This window comes from Varroa destructor, unplaced genomic scaffold, assembly GCF_002443255.2.
Source record: "Varroa destructor unplaced genomic scaffold, Vdes_3.0 BEIS01000006.1, whole genome shotgun sequence".
NCBI lineage: Eukaryota > Metazoa > Arthropoda > Arachnida > Mesostigmata > Varroidae > Varroa > Varroa destructor.
Genome location: NW_019211459.1, coordinates 9,432,969 through 9,450,524, shown reverse-complemented (window position 1 = coordinate 9,450,524; position 17,556 = coordinate 9,432,969). Strand labels below are relative to the sequence as shown.

Below are 17,556 nucleotides of genomic sequence, written 5' to 3'. Positions count from 1 at the left end.
GCATATGCCCACGTTGTGGGTAACGCGATTATAAAAGAATAATAAATAGACGGATAGTCTGAAATGGGTACGGCCATCTAATTTTCAACTTCAGAAGGTCCAGAACTTCCCAAATTACAACACCCAAACAAAGTTACTTCTCTAATGACGAGTCATTGTAGTAAAATTAAGTTTAAACAAGTGAAACGTGATCACGATCGCCTGATGTGATGCCTGCCTTAAAAAGTATACACACATATATGTATATGCGCGTCAAATACATACGTCTTGAGCATGACACATCGTTTTTTAAATAACAAAAAAACCAGCCCAGTTACGTAAAGGCCGTGCTTTTCCGTATTACCGTAGCTAGATTCACCTTCAGCTTTTATCGTCACTTATCAATAAGGCTAAAATAAGGTTGAATTTAGTATTCACTACATTTTATTAGTGTTCACAGCAAGCTTGTGTTCTGTGTATCAACAAAAGCATCTCCTTTCAATAGATAGATACTTATATTTCCTGATGCGTATAGGCAAATATACACTACCTATGAACAAGGATTCCTACATCCACGGCCACCTTATTCAAGCCTGCAGAGAGCACGCAGACATATAAATTTATATATCTAATCTGAGTGCTGTAGCAAAAGACATTAATTGTTTCCAGCGAAATTGTAAGTTGTCGAAATAAAGAAATGATATTCCACATAATGATTTCCATGGGTTGAAAAGGCGGGGGTCAGAACAATTGCTAAAGTTACCTGTAGTGGCAATGGCAAAGTTATTTTGCCTATTTCAATTGTATAGCTGCGGCCGCCATGGACGGCAATTGCCAGGTTGAATCGGCCAAACCGCTATGGGTTACTGAACATAGAGGCTACCGCCGGCGAACGCAAAAAGATCAGTGTAAACCAACTTACTCCCTTCTATGTTGCAAATTAAGTTACGCGTTCGGATAGTCCAGATAGCCCAGGTCTGTCCGACATAGCGTAGTGGGTAACTTGTCGGTCTGCCAAACTTAGATACACGGGACGGTCGATCGTAACGTCTAGGTTCGAAACCGCCCCTAAACACACTTCGTTTCATGCTGGTAGAAGCTTGCTGTTCGAAGCAAACCCCTATCGTTTTAAGTACTGAACGTAAAACATGCAAAAAGTTTACGATATATATGGTGGCCATTGTTAATGTTATTGTTATTTCTTTTGTCAGGAAACCTCCCGCTTTGTCAAAGTTGTTGTTATTATCCATTGATTTTTTCTTGGAATATAACGGATTTTTTTATTGCTAAGCAAAAATAACGAATAAGGTTTAGAAGCCAAAGTCAGAGTATTGTTCTATTATAACTAGCAACCAAATCAGCTCCGTTTGTGGCAATGTTAAAAACCACATTCATATTTTCTATTCATGAACTGACAATTTCTCTAATGAAACGTCAGCCCAACAGGTTCCCGACGCCAATAGAACCGATGGTGGCTGACAACGCCACAGCCAGTCGTACTTGCACCTATAGCCAGCGTCAACAGTTAATATCCGTGCGCAACGTTAATGTCTATTCCTGTAGGAGCTTCGCGACGTTTTTTCTGTTGTTACCACTGGAATACACCGCTGCATCACTCCAGAAGGGAGCATCGTTCGTTATTATCGCCGTAGCAGTGAACCGTGAGCCCCGAGCATTTCTTGGCTTGACCACCGTTACCAGGATCCTTATCACTGCGTTTTGTTGTAGCCCATAATAGCCAAATGATTGAAGAAGGAAAGCCGTGGAAGGCGGAACAGGACGAATCTATCTAGTTTCTTTTTCAACCAGCGCGCATTAGCGAAAGATTGGCGGAAGGTAATTATCAAAAATATATATATGTGTGTGTGTAAAGAGAAAAATAAGATGAAGCAACCGTGGGGTGATAGGCAATATAATTCCATATAATGCCAGTGGTATTGCCCCATGACAACTAAATGCTGCTTCTGCCGCTACTGAAGATTGGCAGGCAGGAGGGGTGTTTGAAAGCGACGAAAACAAGTGACGCTGCGTTGATCATAGAACCACGAACCAATGGCAGCACCAACTTGATCGGTAGCGGTCACTGTAACGGCAAGTAATACAGCGCAGAATAGAGCCGAAGAGTCAAAAGCGGCCGCTCCGCGAGCCCGTACAACGTTGCGCCGGAGGAACTGCTTCTGCCTTGATCTTCTGTTTGTCTGTTCTGTTTGTTTCTGCTGGTTGCTGGGCCACGTCCATTCACCATTTACCGTGACCGCGTCGATGGTCCGACGCGTTCCCATTGGCTAGCGTCGCCGACAACTGAAACGGCGAACCAGCAGCGCCGTAGCCGTGTCCACAAGGCGATAACGACGCCCGGCTCCCATTGGCTAGTTTAGACAGCGCCCGTTTCGACGTTCAACGTTGTTGAAGGAGGCGCTTCGCTGGAGGCGCACATTCAACAGACGGGTAAGAAGCAATGCAGGGGGCAGTAGTGGTAGAAACAACCGAATTACGTTGGCCCGGCCGAATTGAACGGTGGCGCGTCTTAAGCGCAATATCATGCGGAGCTAATATCTGACCACGACTTCTGAGTGTAGTGTGAAGTGGGGCGGTTCGCCACCCTAGAGTCGACGGCGGGGGCCACAAGTCAGACAGAAGCTCCGGGTGCCGCTGCCGAATACGTTTATCGACGTCGTCTTCAGAAAGACGTTGATCGCATGAAAAACAAAGGGCAGAAAGGTAATTGCAGGAATTTGTTACTGCTAACGATGTACAGAATCTTATTATAGCTAACGAAGGTTTAGAAAATCATTAGGCCGTGAATGGTACTTGAGGCCGACCGTTTCTGGTTATGTGGATGGATCAGATCTTCACTGGACATGTCGAGAAGAAGCGTGCACCAAGCTTCTATAGGCCATATGTGAAAAATTAAGTTGGCTTATAGAGATCTTATCTTATCTTGAACAGAAGAATCTCAATTATCACAAAATACGTTTAGTTAGAATTATATTCGTATCGTATTAGTAATTGCTATATTGAGCACACAATAGAGTGATAGATGAAACATACTGCCCACGATAACATATTCCACTGAGGTAGCTCTGAATTCGCCGCTGCTTCATTCAATTGATACCTGGCTGCAACAGCAAATCAGTTACGCATCACTTATGATTATTGCCAACGTTGGCAAGAAAATGTAACGACTACTAAAAATAATGACTAGGTACACACAGGCCGACCATAACCATCGCTAATTATGTACGTCCTCCACCGCCTCAAAGCGTCTTCTGTCAAAGTTCGTACGACCCCTGTATGTACTCACGCATTCTATGCGACGCTTTTTCATTTCGACGGATATCATTCGACCCAACTCCATCAAAAATTTGCGGCCGATCGCCCAACCGAAAGCTTTCCTCATGTGGCGTCGCTGGAGCGTTGTTTGGTAGACCTAGCCATAGCGGCGCTTGCGCTAACGAGGAATATCAAATTAGCTGCCTCGTGCCGCTGTTGCTGATGTCATCGAGCCACAGGTAAGTGCATAAGACCAATAACGAGAAGAATCATGCCAAAGCATTCTATTGTTTAGCCTGTCAACGCATCGGAAATATGGGGCGTTTGAATCCTGTTACGTTTCATGTCGTGTTCGTTGAAAATATGCTTGCTCCTTTTCGCGCTATTGTCCCACTCTTCGGTAGTTTTGTCCTGCATTGCGTCCAGCAAGATGGGTCGTTCCATTAAATCATCTGCCTTGAAGTCCGCTGGTCCTCAATAATGTTCACTGCGTATTTATTACATTTGCCGTACCTGGCCACATTCGAAAAGCGAAAAAAGGAGGACCAATAGTGTGCTGTTGACGACACGGCAGGCCAGCTGTATCAGCGACCAGCTTTACCGGCATAATTTTGGCTGTGATTATGAAAGCGGTTTGTGTGAAAGAACCAGTGACTGCAATTGATGCACGAGCAAGCCGCCCATACCACTCGGGGGTCGGCTGAGTTGTGAGGATTGCTTGTCGGGGCGCCTTTGCCTCATTCGATTTATCCATTCTGGCTCGCTTACCTAGGGAGTGCAATAGACGGCGCACTTGGGCGATACTGAGATGTTTTGAGTCCTTTCGGTTCGTTATCCTGTAGATATATTAATCGGTAAACCTAGGACTTGTTTTTCTTGAGGTTTTACTTTAGTTGTAGTTGTTCTGTACTATCGATGACCACCAAGAATTCGCTATAACATACACCTGTCTATGCCCGTACGTACATGCACGGGGTAGATAGGCCGGTCGTGTGTATGTTTAACCTGGCGTGCACGCATGTACTAGGCATGTGGCAGTGAATAAAACGTACGCAAGCCATGGCTGCATTATCCAGCCGTGACTTGATCGCGTCAGTGGTCGACTATTGGCTATATGAAGTGGCGCCGTTGTTGCTGTTATCATTATCATAGCTAAAATCGAAGGAAGTTACCAGCATCCGTCCTATGATTTTGTCCCCTTGGTGCAGTGGGCATTACTTCGCGATTAGCTCGCCGGGCGAGTCCGCGAGAGAGCTCTTCATACGAGACTCCTCTCACTGAATATATGTAAGCGAGGCGGGCAGCCATGCTTCGCCAAATTCGATAGCGCCCCGACATTTTGACGTCGCTGGCCGTCGCCTTCACCTTCATCGGCGACGTCTGTGGTTCACCATCAAAACCTACGGATTCAACAGCAATATTGCCAATCTGTATATGCGGAAGCTAGAGAGGACGAAAACTATGAAGTAAGTACCGACATTTCACTACCCATTTTCTATAACTTACAAGGTACCTAAGCTGCGTGCTTGATACTATAAACCTGCTACTTCTGTTCCCCTAAGTCTTGTGTGTGTGTGTGTGTGTGTGTGTGTGTGTGTGTGTGTGTGTGTGTGTGTGTGTGTGTGTCTGTGTGTGTACATGCGTTCATGCATTCAGTCTTTGGCTTGTATTTGCTGCAGATTCATTTCTTTCGTATACTGACTGACCAGTTTCTTGACGGGCCATCCCCAGATTTCGGTCTTATCTGAAAAAAACATGACGGTCTTGCTTTTGCCATATTATAGTCGTAGCTACAAGTGCGTCTAAGTCCAACAAAATCAAGTCATAAAACCAAGTATCAAATAGAAATCCCGTGACATAAGATAGATAGCAGAAATATGGACGCGTCGAAATGACGGTAAAATGGCAAGAAGCCTACATGTCGTAACCGGATGGGAAATACAATGTCAGATCTTAAGCCAGCCTCCTTGCTCCAGCCAGTCAGTGCATCCGTCGCTCAGGGTAGTTCGACGCTCACACGAGGTGGGCTCATACACGCGAACACGCCTTTCAATATTTTGGCTTTTAATATCTCTTGGCGTAGAATTACTTGGTCGGAAATAGCAAATCAAAAACCTATGGCTTAGAGCATCGGCATGCGTTGGCTATTCAGCCAACTAATCTCCCATGATCAACCATGGTCCTATTTCGGGGTGATGATCATGACAGATCCTAATGACGACCTCGAAAGCCTATATCGTTGATACACAGACAAAGTCGATAAATACCTAGCCATTGACTTAACTTAGTCCCGTCATATCGACGTTTCTATGTTTAGCTTAACTTCATATCCGTCTCAGCCTGGACAGGCTTGCTTGCTTGCTTAGATGTATTTAGTCTAGCTTGATATGACGCTCCCCGGCGCGGCGCAACAATCTGAACCGTAGTCCCACAGGTCGTGCCTGATCTGATGTCTCACGGAGTCTCAGTTGCTGGCTGAGTCGCAGGACTTTATCGTGGGGGTAGTAGCATTGGTTGTTAGCTCGCGGCGTTCACGAGATTAGACAGAAATTTGGCGGATAGCATGCATGTAGATGGGTGGACGGCTTAGTCAGACGAAGGTTCAAATCTACCGACCACTTATGGACTTCGTTGTAGCAGCGTGAACAACCGAATTAGCAGCGTCACATGGCGTTCTGCGGCTGCGCTTGGCCTCGACAGCGGCAGCAATGCTGCTTCCTTTGGTGAGGATGATGATAAGGACGTTTCGGGCGAGTGCACACTAAGAAACTTCAGTCACCAGAGGCTGAAGGGCAGTCGCTGCTGGGGCGCATGGGACAATTACCTCGGTGCATCGCGAACCATTGAGAAAAAATAGCAACGAGATGAAAACGGCGACAGGAGAGCCGACCTATGACGGTTCCAACCGCTGCAGCTGCACCACCAGGGACATCGACGACGGCACCGAGAACATCAGCAGCTGTAACCCTACCCCTCGCCCCACAAAACTCAACCAGCCATTGGTAGTCGCCGAACGTCCCACAGCCATCACTGTTGGTTCCATGGAACTCTGCCGGTTCTCTCGTTGTGGCCGCGGCTACTGCTGAAGCTGTGATCGGATAATAATATTTGAGCAATGTGCCCTCTCTCTATTTCTGGGTTTTGTATTTTGGCTAGCCGACCCAAGTCTAGCCAAGTTTGACCAAATTAAGTCGAGCCAATAGTCGACCACATCGTAGTTGCAAGGCGGCCGAATGCTTGTCATCGTCGTGAAAAAATATCGCCAACCCGCAGCAACAACACCGTTGGCGCTTGACTGATCGTGGCGGGCCGTCTGTCGCTAGGTGCGAGCAGCCATTACATCCGTGAAAAACACACACAGAACGATAAACAACGGAGCCACGATGCACACGAAAAATATATAGTGAGAGAGTGAACAAAGAGGGAACTGGCAAGAGCCGTCACCTTTGTGGCTTGGATTATGCGATGGGAAACAATTGCAAATGACGAATCGGTGGTCAATTTGCTACCTCCTTTTTGTACTACCGACTTCTGTCTAACGCCGGCCTGGACTGCCACGAAGAACAGGTGAAACACAAAATTTGAAAACGAACCAGGCAGGCGGGCCGATAATAATGGCAACAACCGGTCTGGCTAGGGCGGTGGCGTCTTCGGTGGTGAAGATGTGGAAAGCGGGAAGAGGCTGGACCGAGTGCCGGAATGATTGGACAACAACAGCAATGAGACACCGCTTGCCGCTGCTACAAAGATCCGTCACAGATTTTTCCCAGCCATTTGACTATACTAGTTGGCGAGTATACATTGCGGCCCTGTGCGAGCGATCGGTCATGACTAGACCAGACGAGGCAGCCAGCGATAAAGCTGAAAATTGAAGTAGTTGTTATAATAAAGATGAGCATAGAAACTGATCGCCGATGCGCGCATAATTCGAACCGATGCAGCCGGGTAGTGGGACGCAACCGGGTCAGCTAAAAAAAAGCTCTCATTCAATGTATGTATGCTATTATGCAGCAACTTCTTTTCTTGTAGCGAGTAACTCAAATATTGAAGGACAATAAGTGAAGTCCATAGACGAACATATGAAGCTAAGTTAGCACAAGCATACGTTACTATAATAATTGCAGATCAACATGTAGTAATGTGTTTATGATATGGCCCAGAAAATCTCTCCTACATTTCATTAAATGCTCCAATGTTTAGATCACACAAATAGTGTATGGCGGTCAAATTGACTAGTATGTATTTATTGGCTCCTCCCTATTACTTCACACATGACTTCACTTTTATACGTACCTTTTCCCCACTCTATCCAAAGGGGAGAATTGTGAGAATTTCTTATTCTTTATCTTGTTCTAGGATACAAAGAATTGGACGCGCGTTTTTATCTGGCATAGAACTAGTCGAATGGGCAATTGCATGGCATCTCTCTATGCCACCCTGACACGCACACTAAAGCTTTAGAACTGACGTAAAAGCCCTGCAGTCGCTATAGATATCCCTGCTGCTAGCTAACGCCATAACACGGGTACGTAAATTCTATTCAACTATTGTTCGAGGAAAGCCAATTTTTTTCCTTTGCTTCTTCTACAAATCATCTGTTCGACAGAATTAGACAGAGGGTGTGCAAATTAAATGGACGAACGAGTGACGCAAACGAACGATGTCCTGCCATCAAAGAAGAGCCACTGATGGAAATTTAGAGATAGAGAATGTATAGAACAGAAAAGAAAAAGAACCAAACCGAAAGCAAGCATTATTAGCAGACAAGACACAACGGCAGAACGTGGTAACGTAATGGACGAAATTGGTAGGCAGACTGGCTAACTGGTAACTAAATTAAGCATCCATTGCTCGTCGTTCGTCTCTTGCACTGACTCCCATCCTTTGCTTGTATCTCGTGAAACTGCTATATAGTCATCACTTCCTCGTCGCCGTCGTTGTCGTCTTAACTTCAGCAATGGCTATAGCAAATAGTATTACTACCACGTTTTCCGCTGCTGTTTGTTCTGGTATCATTTATTGTTCTTTTGATCTGGTCAGTCAGACAGACTAACAGGTAGTCGACCAAACAAAAATGCTTGCGCCAGCGAATCTCAGCCCCCTTTTTTTTTTCGCTCGCTCTACATATGTCCTTACGTGTTTGATTTTTCTTGCCTCTTGCCAGTAGAAATGCTGCTATTGAACGCGAAGATCGCATTTGTTCCTCGGCTAGGTTTACTATCGCGCAAGTCGGCATGCTGATTTTGCCTTCAGGAAGAGGCAAAGCTGGGGCCGTTGTTGTTTTAATGCTTGCTGCAGTTCTGCTCGTAACAAACGCTTTGCACTCGCTCGGAGTGCACCACCCGTAAGGGCTCATAAGTAGCTATGCTACGATCATGACGACCGAATGCCATCCGTCTGCCCCAGCACAGAACCTTCAGCGCTTCTTGTCATCGTTGCATTCACGCAGCTTTTGCGGCAGAAACAGCAGCAATCGCTGCCGATGGATGCGGTGGTCCAGAGATGTATCTAGAGATGATGTTCAATTGTCCTGTCTGCGATTATTACGACCGCAGTAGATGTCCGTCTGTTCGTGTCTGGCAGTAGTCAATGCCCTAGCCACACTATGTGCCTGTGGCTCGAGAAGCGTCGATTCGCCTACTACAGCAGCGCCTGCTAAGGGCCTTTCAAAGCCTCGCTCATCATTTTATCTCTATTCTCCCTTTTCAGTAACGGGGAAGACGACAGGAATCAGGGACCGCTGTCGAAGTCACACAGTCTTGACACGGCTGCACGCAACGCATAACCATCGACCCAACCCCACATAGCCACCGTGTAGCTGTCCGGACAACGGACGACGCTTTCTGAGCCGCGGCTAAAGACAACCAGTGAGAAATTGAACATGTAAAAACTCTATATAGTAAGGGCTAATAAGCGATGAGGAAAAGCAAAAACAGCGACAGCTAGAACTGAACGCATTTCTCCACTATTCGCGCAACAAGACGCGTTGTCTTGCTCCTGTATCCTGGCCGATATGTGGTCGCGCTTGCAGATGGCCAGAATCGGACGTCATAGCAACAGCGTCCGTCATTCTTTTTGGCCCCTACAGAAGCTTCGTTTAACAACAGCAGAGGCAAAAGCAGAATCGGTAGCGGGCAGTGGATGTTTTTCCATTGTTTTGGATCAGCGCAGTATGCACCCAGTCCAGGCCGGCGGCTCCAAACTAAACCCCAGCTACTTCCTATTTTGTCGCAGCGAAAGGCATGCTATTAGCAGAGACGCGATATTACCGCCATCTCATGGTGGCTGTAGCACTCTGCGATTAGATGACAAGCCTACTTCGGTCTGGCTGCGCGGCAGCCATACCCCGAACCTCGCGTGCGTCGCGGCCCTCATGTACTGCTGCGGGAGTAACAACAACAACAGCAGTAGTAGCAGCGGTAACGGTGGCCAACATTATCCATTTATTCAACAGCATTGCCATTGTCGTCGACGTCCATTGCCATCAACGTTCCGTTCAAGCAGAAGCAGCTATTGCCATTGGCATGTTCATTCTTCAATTCAATTCGATTCAGTTTTAGGTGAGTGAGTCTGTGGGCATTGTCGTCTGAAGAAAACAGCCTCTTTTCGCTTGCCTCTTCTTTAGTCGTTTGCGTCGCCTTCCATTGTTGTTGTTTGTTGTTTATTGTTGTTGTTGTTGTTGTTATTCCCGCCGACTCCGTATTTTGCATCATACGTCGCTTGTTCTTCGCTTCAGCTAGTTGCCTTTGTGGCAGTGAAGACGACAAGTGGCGCGACTGCGGCGATTCGACCCGAAGTGGAAGGATAATATGTGGGTCTGCAGAGACAAAACCTCGAGTGATCTGAGGTTCGTCCGAAGAGAGGGGCGAAGTTGACAAGACATCGTGAAGACATTTTTTATTTTCTGCAAAAAATAATTTATGCAGGCGTTAATAGGTTTTTGATGCTGTCAATGGTTCAGGGCTTCCATCGAGTGCCGTTCATAAAGCTTAACCGCGATACGTGTTATCAGAGGCTAAACATTTGTTATCGGCTCGACGGAAAATTATTACTGATATTAAGAAAAAACACTGCAATTCGAGAGCCATTATTAGCTAGAAGGGACATCGGATACCCTTCGAGCTACAAGGGGGATATCCCATTTCCGACTGTAGATTTACAATGATGGGGTTGAAAACCCAGACGCCAAATCTGTATTTGATAATGTTGGTTGGTTGCCCTTAGCTTAGCATTTGACGATAAATAGCTATGAAATATGTCTTTTGAACCTAAATAACATTTACACTCCGTGTATGTAATTAAGTGTACTATAATTATTTCACACTAAGCGTAATCGTAAAAAATATAATGGAAGCATTCGACACCTGTTGGGTATAAGGCTGCGCATCAAAAGGTCAAACACCAGCCTATGTACAAAGAACAAAACTTTGTTTAGGCCAATTTTAGGGATATATGATGTGCTGTTTTTATCCCCTCGACGTCTTTGCACAAACGTCCCGGATACATAACGCGCGTTGAGTGTAATACGGCTACTAGTTCCAGGTACTAAGGGCAAGTGGTAGTATGCCTCCGGAACCCCGTCGTTCAACCAAAATAGCCACATGGTTATAACTTACATAGCGCGTGGTTTTCGTCATTGGGTTTCCGGGACGCGAACCCACCCAGAATCGCTCGACGAGCTAGTTCTGTGCTTCGAATTCCCATTCCTTGCGCGAACATTCCAAGCCCAATCCGGTAGCAGCCATAGAAGAAGTTTTGGTGCCAGCGGTTGTAACCGTTAGAGAAGTACCAGGGATAGCCAGAACTAGTGTTAGTACGTTTTCGCGTTAAGGGAATATTCACTGCGCACTTGGATTGCTCCGGCAGTCTTGCCGTCTTGGTCTGACGTCGCCGTTGTGTTGTTCTCGTGTCGAGGCGCGGCGTAACCGCATGAAGGGGGGAAGCCGAATGTACAGGGCATCAACCAACAGTGTGCCACCCAGTATCTCTCCGCTTCTATGGGCAAAGTCTGCAATGCTTCGTTTTGATAGTGGTCGTGTGTCTATGGAAGACTGGGGGTACCGGCAAGAGGGTGGGTATGCCAGCGACACGCTGCATCTCTGGTCTCATGATTTCTCCCCTTGCACTACGTCAACTATGAACGCTTCTCTCGGTCCCGTTTCCTGGGACAGAATCCACCGGCGAAAAAGGCAAGCGTTTGGTTTGCGAGCGGTTGCTGGACGTTCCTTTCGTTGCCCTGCTGTAGACACTATTCCGTTATAATAATGTTGGGCAATGGTGGCCATGGCTGCTTCTGCTGCTGCTTAGTGGCCACAGTGTCTGCGTGCTTGCCCAGCAAGGGCGCCTGTCAGCTTGTCCCACTTCTTCGAGGGCTATTCGAGGCTGTTCTTTACCAGAGTCAGGGCAAGTATTGCTTCACGTGTTGGGAGCGAAGTGAAGAAAGCAGCGGGGCTAAGCAAGTGCGGGGATTGTTACGCCATACCCCGATGGCCCTTGTCACACTTAGTCCAGGGCAATCCTCTTCCTCGCTCCCGACCCATTGGGTTTACATACGACTTACGCACAAACAGACACACGCAGAGACATACGAACGGCTTTCATGTCGGACACAGAGGGGACGAGGGCGCAGATGAGAAAGAGGATGTCCTTCTTGATGACTCCCAATGCTTGCACCGACCGCTTGTCCGCCGAACCGTTCTTCTTCTTGTGCCTATTCCGTTCAAATCGCTGTTGGGTTCGAATTGCCTTGGGTGATAGCGGTCAAGTCGGTGTCTGTGACGACCCTTGAATTCCGGGGAACATCTTGCCTTTTGACCCTTCAAGAACCAAGATGTGCATTTCCCCATGAGGTGGTCATTTTCAGACCGAGAGTGCAAGAGAATCTTGTGCACCTAAAATCCTTCTATCGGGTGCTCGAGGGCCCTTAAGCGTTTCTTTTATATAATATGTTGGACGACACGGCCAACAGATGCATATCTCGTTGCAATTGAGATGCCAACATTTACAGACAATGCTTAGGTGTCTTTAGGCTTTTTGCATATAAGATTGTATCTTAGTACTAGTTTTGTTTAATTTAGGCATCTAAATGCACCAACACATCGAGTCATGAGTATCAGGACTAAGTATAGATAGACTGAAGTAAAAGTATGTTTACAATTTGTAAAATCACCTCACAGTTTGAGAGTCTTTACTTCCTTCTTAATTCTTACTTCACTCGCTTGCTACTTCTACCAGTATATATATATATAAGATATAAAATGAAGGTCTTCAAACTATCAAGAGGCTTTGCTTTATCCCAAAAATTGTTAATCGGCACGCGAATAACATTGTACGATCGAAAGTAGATCGTATAATGTTATTAGCGTACAGTGAGCCTAAATAAATGTTTTCCTTTTCCACAGTAGGGATGCAGCCAGCACAATAGGGGTACCGTAAAGTGGTTATTAAAGGTCGATTTCTACGTCTTCAACTTGCTTGTCAGGTAAGTATGCCACCATCCATAAATGATGGGCACTCTGGATCTGCCATGGATTGAATAACGGCAATAATCTATATTATGTTATGACAGGTGGTTTAGCTCGCACTAATCTTCCTGGGCAGAACGGACTTGCGAAAGACAGCCCTCCCTCGGTCTAGCGTTTCATTGACACAACCATATCCTGCTAAGACAGTGTTTACTTCGATAGAAAATGTAGGTGCGACGGCTTTCGTAGACGTGATTTCCTGATATCGGTTCGTGATACCCCGAAAATTAATGACCATCGGTTGACCTCACAACGGAGTTGCATTCTGGCTTGTCACTGGCCAGCGGTTTGCGCGATACCAGAAGCCTACGTTCAAAGCGTGGACCACCCACGTAAGGGTAGACGGTGAGGAATACGCAACGGGAGAAAGCCAACTGCCCATTCGTAGCTACATTCGTTTTGACCATCGCTTGTTGATGGCAAAACTGACCAACTATCGAGATTCGTCGTAGATACAATACGACAGAGGGAGAGACACCTGACAGGGCGACGGCATAGACTAACCGACGGTGAAACACAATACGTGAACACAATAGCAACGAAAACGTTAAGATGATCATGGATTTACGGTCGGCACGTTGACGCTTGACAGCTGGAAACGGGTATCAAACACTTCTAAGAAAGAAGATAATTGAAAAAGCTTATCTTTTCGCCGCCTAGCTAATCTTAAACACTGTTTTAAACGATGCTTCTACAGATTACAATGTGTATATAATACAACGCGGAAATATCGCATCTAGCCAATTATTATATCGTATATTATAGTGTTATTTTTTCAGTGATTGCGGGTGAACCTGAAATCGAGCTATTGAACGGTCAGTGTACACGATATGACGTTGGGGAGCGGCTGGAGAAATGATCGAAATTTGCTAAGGCAAATATTAGATACAGCCTCAACTACATCATCGATCGAACAATAAAGAACGCTATGTCAGTATATTCTGTGTAAAATATTTGTTTATTATACAGTTCCGTCATAGCCATACGTACGCTATAAGAATGGTAATTGCTATACTAAGTAAGCTAACTATCCATGGTCCTAATTGGCTAAATATGGTGAGGATAATCTTCTTATTCTTACTAACAGCATAAATGTTTCAAGGGAACGAGTGATACTTTTGAGATACAATATGAAGGCTTAACTTAACAATAAGGGGACAATTAGCTAAATCGAGGTCTAATAGTTTAGTCGTATTACTTTTTCTGAGTAAATAGTGCATTTTGCAGTGACAATGTTTTCTTCCTATTGTCTTACCTCCTAATCAATCTGAACCTGGATATGGCTACTTTTTTCCATAACAATTTGTTGGGTGCCCAAACCCAAATCATACTATGATTAATATACGAATATAAATAGTAGAAGTACACGAAAATGATTCGTAGAAGAGCGTTACAAATCGTTAATATCTAACTTTAACTTGCATACTTAACTTACGGGATTAACTTCCAAACGTCGTCGCCTATGCCGATGCCTTGGTCAAATACAAGATATACATTTTGCGTCATATATGTAGCAGCGTCAGGTGTTTACGACACAAAGAACCGAAGTCCCGCTGTCTCGTACGAAACAAAGACTTGGTGTACGTAGCTTCACATCCACCGCCATTTTATATGATTTTAGCAAAGAGGAGGCAATTAAGCGATCGGCGCCTCCCCCAGCGTAGGTGACCCTCCGAGGAATTACCACCGACAACGAAATCTGCCTTGCACACAAGAACCTACACGGCGGTGTCTAACTACACTCTGCACAAGTTAGCGACGCAGAAATCAGCGGGTCAGGCACAATTTTGCCTGACACGAGTGGTCGCGATTTTCTATCACCTACATTTTCAGGAATGGGTGAGCCTCGTTTGTGCGAGAAATCGCAAACTGAAATGAATGTAAGCTACCACTCTCCATGGTCTCATGCTCGATAACTAGCCAAGTTCTGTGGCGTTTGAAAAGCCTTTAAGCAAGCTATTTACGCAATAGTTATTCGTTACTCAACAGTCATCATAAATAAGGACATTGCACGCATGCATATATGTTATACTGCACGTTACCCTGCATATGAAACTGCTCCCTTCCATACCGTCCTGTCTGACGACTGACCGCCATTGAAATCCAAATAGATATCTACCTGAACATATGTGCGTCGCCAAAAGCTATTTAAGTTTTAGCGACCAATGAATTGACCAAACATTTCTCGCATCTCGTTAATTATCATCGTTGGCTGATTTTCCCAATTGGCTGATTTAGGCGTAGCCATCCAGCGCCGCCGCACCCTGTTTCTTCGTTCGTTCCTGCTGCAGAGGGTGGCGTTAGTGGAAGCTGTTGTTATGAGCAGGATTTCCCTGCTCGGTACCCCCTGGCTGATCCCGGATCTTGCCTTCCCCGCCCGCAAAATCTACGGCTAGTCACCCGCACGCCACTACTAGCCACTATACGCAACTTCAACGTTCGCAGTCACTACAGCTAACCGATAGTATTGTAATCAGAGATAATTCGAAGACTACACGATGAAGTCAATGGTCAACATGCTACTACAAGGCTCTTTATCGACAGTGAACGCACATTTGATAGAAAACGACGAAAAGGATGCATCGCCAAGGCCCGGGAAGTACAGCCTGGTTGGTTCGGTCCAGTCGGCGCCTTCTGCGCAGGGAATCATTTACATACATATAGGGTAACTACACAAAGAACAACCATTTGGAAGCAACGGCTCGATAGAAACTAAGTACTGTGCAAGCACACGATTGCTACAGATCTGCGCAAACTGTCTCACCACTCACCCCGCCGCTAAGTGGAGGATCGTTTGCTAAACTCAAATCTCGACTAATTTGTAATCCTCTTTCCTTATGACAAGTCCACCAGGGGCAACCGTTTCCTCTGCTTAGGCCCGTTTTGCAGCTCCCGTGCTTTGTAGGAACAGCACCATTCTTTGCCATGATTGTATCGTGCCGTGTGTAGGCGTGTGTTTGTAGTCCAGTTTTTCCACCCATCCTTGGGGGTCGAAGCTTTCAGAGGAGGTGTTTACGGGGTTAGCTACTTGGTAGACTGCGAGGTTCGGGGAGCTATCCTTCCTCCCCCGCACTACTCGGTTCAGGACTGGGGCAACGAACCGGTCGTAGGATAAGGAGAAAGACCGTGGCCGAGTTGAGATACGATTTATCACAGAGGAGAGAAAATTGAGAGAAAGAGAGGGGGCAATGCGGAAGAGAAACAGACCGCCACAAGAACACATGGAAAGACCGACTGACAGGCAAACATGTGCAGACCGATGCAGAAGGCTACGGAAAGCTTACACGATTCGCGTAACGGCAAGCTTTTATCTCTCCCTTTGTTGCCTGTGGAGTCTATCGCGTTTATCAGCATTTTGAAAAACCGCCACAGTTTCCCACACACATGCGTCACAGTGAGACGGGACAAGATGGCGTGCAGTGGCACTAAAATGGACAGAATAGTCATCAGTACTTTAGGTATTACTAACGCCATTAACGAAGCGGTACAATCAGTACAACTACTGCTAACATATTAGAGCTCTTACACACATGATTCACAAATCCACTTTCTGCATGTTCTCCTCAATTCTTATCATACATCTAATATGAAGTGTATGGATAAGAACCGGTGAAGCAAGACGATCTTCCTTTCCTTATGAGAAGCAGGCGAGTCTCTGAGGATACAAGAAGATAATCGTCTCACTCCTGCGGTTCCTGCGCCTGCTACTATTCGAATACCGACGTCTTACTCACTTCCACGCATCGCAATGCTGCCGCCATCACCAACAGGACCGTGCATGAGCCCTGTGATCTGCTCTCTCATAGATTCGGATTCTTGGGCAGGACCAAAAGCTACCAGCAGTGTTGGGCGATAGTGGAGGAGGAGCGGTGAACATGAACATCGTACATGCACGCCTTCGCTCAGTTAGGAAGGTGGGCCTGGCGCGAAGAGTTTTCTCCACGCAGACAGAGGAACATGCGACAGGCCAAGAGAGGGATAACGATTCAGGCTGAAACGAACGCCAGTGTAACAGCCTTACAAAAGAAGGGGGTGAAAAGGTTCAGGACGAAGCTGGTCGGTCACGCTGATGGCAGCGGGGCGTGCGGTGCGGTGGGGAATAGAGGAAAGGACCAAAGCCAGTGTACGAGACCGAGAAGAGCTGCTGAGAGCCATACACAGCTAACTCATGGATGATGCTGATGATGATAATTCGCTAGTGGACCGCCGCGATCGCCGGGCAACGCCATTTAACTGCTGTCAGGCGCGCTTATTACAGGGCACAACTTACTTAGTTTGTTCGGAGCTGTTTTTTCGGAGCCGATTCCAAAATAGGGTGTCTCGCATAGAGCAGTAAAGACATCTATAATAAGTTAGCTATTTCTCAAATTAGCCGCCACATGTGCTCAATAATTGAGACACTGAGGACAGTTTGATTATGGGAAGGAACAAAGCGGGAAAATAACTAATGGTCCTTTTTGTTCCGGTAGAGTACGATACTCGTGCAGTGGCTAGTAGGTTTAGGCAAGAGTATGTAATAAATCCAGGTTTTCGGCTGTGAAGTTCAACTGAATAAGAACTTATGTATAAAACGTATTTAGTGTATGAAGTAGCATAGACACATAAGGAAAATATCTTTCGGTGACGTTTCGGCTAGGATTTCACCAGGCCAAATGAACACATTTTTTAGAGGTATTGATATAATTCAAATTTCCGTGCCTGATTGAAAACAGATCTAGTTTATATAGTTAGATGCAAATTTCGTATTGATTCTACCGCGATTCAGCCCTTGAACAAGCCA

At 46.0% G+C, this 17,556-nt stretch overlaps 1 long non-coding RNA gene across 1 annotated transcript; it reads left to right on the top strand.

The window, feature by feature from the left end:
* The first annotated feature begins 2,471 nt into the window (after nucleotides 1-2,471).
* On the top strand, nucleotides 2,472-13,727 carry LOC147754832 (uncharacterized). Its single transcript, XR_015330214.1, has 2 exons — nucleotides 2,472-4,718; nucleotides 12,654-13,727. It is a non-coding gene; the product is annotated as an uncharacterized LOC147754832 (long non-coding RNA).
* The last annotated feature ends 3,829 nt before the right edge of the window (nucleotides 13,728-17,556 follow it).